The following is a 6,000-nucleotide window of genomic DNA, read 5'->3' as shown; positions in this document are numbered from 1 at the left end:
GGCTATTGAGATGTACATGTGTGTTCGTCCTCACGTGTGTTTCATGCTAACAATATTTTGATACACAGTAATGAAAATACTATGTTTCAGGGAGTCGATGGAGCCTCATTCCGTGCTGTCTATGCGGATACAGAAAATATAGTCATTGCAGCGCAAGAGGAAGGGGAGACATGCGGATACGTATCGGAGCAACAGCGTGCAGATGTTGAAGGTCGAGTCAAAAAAGTTTCAAAGAAAAGAAACAAAAATAAGGTTAGTTACAAACAGTTCATAACTTTAGAAATTTTTTTGTGCTGGGGACTATTTTATGTTTTTTTCAAGTCAATTGTACTATACTTTATCTTGTGTTTAAACTGAACATCCCTTTTCCAATCTGTCCTCTAGTTACCCGTGGGTCTACGAACTACACATACACAGACAGTGAAGCGAATGAGAGATGTTGCTTGCCAGACCATTTACACTATGGAGGCTATGGAGGAACTATTAATTCAGACGCGGCGTGTTGAGACTCGGGATGCTCATGTCAAATGTACAGAAAATGAAATTAATGTGTCCGGAGAATCCAGTAAAGTTGTATTGGACCATTGCTACAGTGCGACCGCACCACCGCAACAACATGACACTGGATCTATTGAAGATAGCTCTGAAGTAGTCGCAGATCAATTCACACAATCTACACCCGCCAAAAAATTGCCACCAAAAAAGCTGTCGACATTGTTGTGTTCTCCCATCAATGTTGAAGTAGCAGATGTTGAAATGACAGAGAATGAACCAGCAGCAACATTCACCGACGCATCAGAACTTGATAGCAGCAATATTTCTTTCAAATGTGGTGAAATGTCCTCAACGTCATAGGCCGAAACAACTTTGACGCAGGATGATAGTCTAATGAAAGAGGGCAAATACATAGTATTCGACAGTTGTTTGATGGATATTATAAGTGTGCCGAAATGTGGGCATTCCGTCAGAGGGAAAGTATGTGGGAAGGCATTGATTCATGTGACTCGTCAAAAACAAGGCAGTAACGTCACAATACATGCCGCATGTAGATTACATCATACGTTCTCATGGTCTGCACAACCGATGCTGGGGAAACTGCCAGCGAGCAATTTACTGTGTGCAGCTGCATCACTTTTTAGTGGCTCCAGTTTTAGAAAGTTAAAGTCTTTCTTTCAGTTTGTGGGACTCCATTTCATTTCAAAAACGCAGTACTACAAATACCAACATGATTATCTGTTTCCGGCCATTAGTGATGCTTGGAAAATTGAACAATTGTCTCTAGCAAGTACATTCGAAGGCAAGCGATTCAGGTTAGCCAGCGATGACAGTGCGACAGCCCTGGATTTTCTGCCAAGTACTGCACCTACCACTTTCAGGACATGGATAGTAAGAAAATTGTGAGTTCGGTGGTCGTGCAGGTAACACAATGTACATCCTCAGTGGCCATGGAGAAACTAGGATCTATAAAATCAGTGGAATATCTGCAATCGAGGGGAATGCACATCGACCTCATAGCCACGGACAGACACGTTTCAATTGCCAAGACAATGAGAGAGCAGTTCCCACATATCAAACATCAATTTGACGTATGGCATCTTGCTAAATCAATCAATAAGAAAATCTCGGCTGCAGGGAAAAAAAAAAAAAGGTTTGGAAAGTATTTCAGAGTGGTCCCAGTTTATGAGCAACCATCTTTGGTGGAGCTCCAAAACTTGTGAAGGGTCAGTGGAAATACTACTTGAAAAATGGCGGTCACTGATGCACCACTGTACCAACGTGCACCGCTGGTCAGAAAACCTACATTTCCACCAATGTGAGCATGGCCCTTTGTCCCCAGTGGAGGCACGGAAGAAGAAGTGGTTGAATCCATCTTCACCGACACAAAAAGCCATTGAGAAGATCTGAGGGGACTGACAGAATTCTGTCACACAGGAGGTTTGGAGGTGTTCCACAATATGTGCCTAAAGTACAGGCCAAAGCACTTGCATTTCAGCATACAGGGCATGAGACAATTGACTCTACAAGCGGTTTTGGCCCATAACGAGAATCTCGGCCGTGAACAATCTAGGACTAAGGGTAATGTAAGGATGCCTCGCTACACTAAGGCCTTTTCAAAAAGAAGTAAGCAATGGGTGATCAAACCAGTCTATGAGGTAATGGAGTTCGACTTTGTCAAAAGCCTTATTGTTGCTGTATTAGAGAAGCACAGATATGGAATTTTGAACGTTTCTGTGCAGAGCACTGATCCATTGCCACCCAACATTGCCACTGTGCCATGTCCACCCAAAGGAGAGCTGGTTGTGAAGTACAAATCCCGGTTTAAATAATTGTAATACGATTGTCTTTTTGTAAATAAATGTTATTGTACAGTGTGCATACAAAGTACGCTAACCCTATCCCCTACCTTCACCATCCTGGGTGCCGAACAACCTGGGTGTCATCTTTGAATTCTCTCTCTATTCACCTCATATTGCTGACCTTGTCTATATGTGTATGTATATATTTTTGTTGATGTAACTAATTTTCGCAATCTCTTCTAAATGCTGGGCACTGTTAACTAAGGGGAGGCTTGCGTATTGCAAATAATAAAACAAACAAACAATAAATCTCACTTTCAACTCAACTCCTCGGGTACTTTATACTTTCCCTGACCTTCCCCAAAAAATTAAAAGTCTCAATAGTTATGGTTCTTTGGGGCTTCAAAGCTCGCAGACAACGAGGACAAAATTGGGGGCCTTAGAACGCGCCAAGCGAGCCGTTGCAGATGGGAGACAAGCCAGTTCACATTTGCACATTGAGGTGCACTACATAGATGGATTCGAAACTTCAAGTTCTCACAGATGGCTTTACTACAGGATGTTGCAAAGAAAGAATGTATGCTCTTTTCTAGTGTAGGTCAGCGGCTTTGATTTTCAGCTCGCGCCCTGAAGAGGCCCACAACTCGCACTTGCAGTATAAGGTCCTATTGTTTTTTGACCTTGAGAGACAGGGACCATGCCGAAAGAACTTCATTTGAAGGGGGGGTGTGGGGTGCAATAACGTAAGAGACTATAAGGCAGAAAATTCTGAAACTAGACCGAGTTTCATGTTAGTTCAGTATACGAAAAATCGTTGTCAAGAGCACAGTGGGATGTACGGACTGCATTACGCAGAGACACAATGGAAATTGCAAATATAATGTAAGTAACTCTTTAGACGATTTTATACCGGAATGAAAAATTAATGAATGGATGCATGCATAAATGAATGAATGAAGAGCTTTGAAAAGGTTTGTGGGATCGTCCTTGTAGCGGGCACATGGGCATGCAGGTCCACATTCCACACGCATGTAGACAAAAAGTCATTTCTCATTGTGTACTAACCTCGATTTATTTTGTTAGTTTTCGCATTGATTTTAGAGCCAAACATGCTCCATTGCACTATCCTTGAAAGCAAATAGTTTCAGCTCGGCCGTAATAAATTAAATGAATAATATTAATAAAGATCGGCTGGCGAGACTTATTATACATTTTATGATTTCAAAACAGGTATATCCTTCCCTTTTGCCACTGCCACCAGTTTCAGACACCGGCAGATGGTTTTTTATCCGCCAGCTGCAGCTTAATGTAAACAACTGCACAATCCTGATGATCTTATGGGACGATCGCCAAGGGCCCATATGCCCTTACGCGGTACTAGCGGCTAGAAGCAACATAACCTTTACGCTGGCCTAGTGCCTACTTGATGGAACAGCCTTGCGGTTCAACGTGCGACGAAAGTGCTTCTTTGAAGGAAAACCAACACACTGTGTACCATAAAGGAACAGCGCGCGACTCACGATAAACTTTTACGGATTTGTGGATAGAGATAAAAGAAAATAAATGACTTTCGGAGTTCATATGGCAATTGCTGAATATTCTATAAACATTTAATGTCAAATAAATGTACTTTACCAAATTTACTGTGTTGCTGTTTGATTTTAAAGTACAGTTTCATATTCCGAATTGTGGCGCGCTGTGTTGTGAGTTGATCTGTGTTGGTTTCCGGGTTCTGTGTGAAGTCGCGTAGAAGACGACTAGGCGCGTTTGCCTACGCAGCACAGAAACGTCACAGAGAGAGGCGGGGAATATGAATGTTTTGATAATGTCAGGCTCAGGGACAGATATGATTTAGTGCCGCAAAAGCAGGTCAGCCAGGGCGATGCGGCAAGTGATAGGATTATCACAAAATGGCGGCGCCCTACTGCCTGTTTTCGCATGCGTTTAATGGATGTAAACTCAGGTATGGTCCATAGGAAATGTTTCTAAAATCGAGCGATTTAGAGTTCAAAACACATGGCCGACCCGTAGGGGCAATACAAAATTTTGACCGAACCATTCCTTTAAGCTGGCAAGATGTGGTTCTATCAGACAACAGTTAAAAGATTAGGATTATTAAGTCAAAAAGGGACCAGCAGGGCAAAGCGTTCTGGGTTCAACTAGAGCAAGGGGACTGGATTTGTGTCAGATTAAAGCAGGAACATAGTGACAGGTGCAGTGGGGCTGCAGTGAAGGTCTGTTTTTATGCACAAGAATGGGATGGTTTTAACTGTAGGACAGGTTTTGGGTGCAATGCGGAAACCACAGGAAGCTTTGGGGGAATACATAGCATTTGGTACTCGCTCATTCAGAATAGGAGCAGCATTGGAGGGGAAGAAACGGGGGATGAGTGAACAATGAATTAAGAGTTTGGGGCGTTGGAAATCACGGAAAGTATAAGGCTTACATTGGGGACTTGGATAAAGGTCAGAGGTAAGGTGTAAGGAAAGGAAGTGTGAGGATTATTGCACAGGTTTCACAATTTTCTTTTTTCACAGATGTGGCACAGGGGAGTAGAGAGGTTCCTCAGATTTTGATTTGTGGCTATTACCTGGTGAAATGGGCAGGGAAACAAACGGGAAGAGGGTGTTTGTGATGCATTTGGGGTGCAGTTACAATGATGTGTTGGTAAGAAAAGTGAGACCATATGTTACCCATTTTGGCGGGATGCAGAAAGATAATGGTGTGCCAGCGGCAGCAGTTAGTCATAGAGGGGAGAATGGTCTCATGAGGGTGCCAGGGGTGGCGCTGATAAAGAAGATAAAAAGGCACTTCATGTTTTTGACAAAGGACTAGCCCGAGCTTAAGCTAAATTTGATAGAGCTATTGACAAGGAGAGTGTGGAAAGGGGCTTTTAGAGAGGGGGCAGTAGAAAAAACAAGGAAGAAGATTAATAGGGAGATAGGAAAATGTTGTGCGATGTGGGGAGTGCACAGGCTGAAGCATCCAGAGATAAGATACAATGGGCCTCATTACGAGTCCGGCGGTAACCGAGGCGGTAAAACCACCTGGTTACCGCCGGACTCGTATTACCATTCCGTCTCCGTGATTCCCGGAATTACCGGGGCATTGCAACCCCGGTTTTCCGGGAATCACGGAGGCGGAATGGTGTTAATCACCATTCCCATTGAGTCCTATTGGACTCAATGGGAATGGGGATCATGGAAACACCGGCAGCATCTCGTAATGCTGCCGGTGTTTCCTCGTCCGCCTGCAGGCGGGCGGTGTTAAACCCGCCAGGTCAAACCTGGTGGGAAAATCACCTCCCGCCTGCAGGAGTCGGGATCTGGCGGTCCGGAAACAACGGTGGCGGCGGGTTTACCGCCACCGTTATTTCCAGACCGCCTGATTTGTAATGAGGCCAAATGAGTTTGATTTGTTTAGAGACAACACCTTTCACCTATCTATGATGGAGAACAAATACTATATATTGGGCAATAGAAAGGCAGTGGAAGAAGTAGTGAAGAATTGGAAATGAAGGGTGGGGGGGCAGAAAGAACACCTCTGTGGTGGGATATTCTGTGTGCCCCAGACACGGTCCTTTGGAGAATGGTTGGGGAACTCGACAGGGTTATTAGCTCAGTTTGAATGGACAGGCTAGCACGGGGGTACAAAAACGGGGAATAGGTTTGGAAGAAAGTCGGGCATTGGCTCGGGTACAGGA

Source organism: Ambystoma mexicanum, chromosome 7q, assembly GCF_040938575.1.
Source record: "Ambystoma mexicanum isolate Mex_15411 chromosome 7q, UKY_AmexF1_1, whole genome shotgun sequence".
Taxonomy (NCBI): Eukaryota; Metazoa; Chordata; class Amphibia; order Caudata; family Ambystomatidae; genus Ambystoma; species Ambystoma mexicanum.
The sequence above is the reverse complement of the archived record's forward strand: the minus strand, read 5'-3'. Positions refer to the sequence as shown.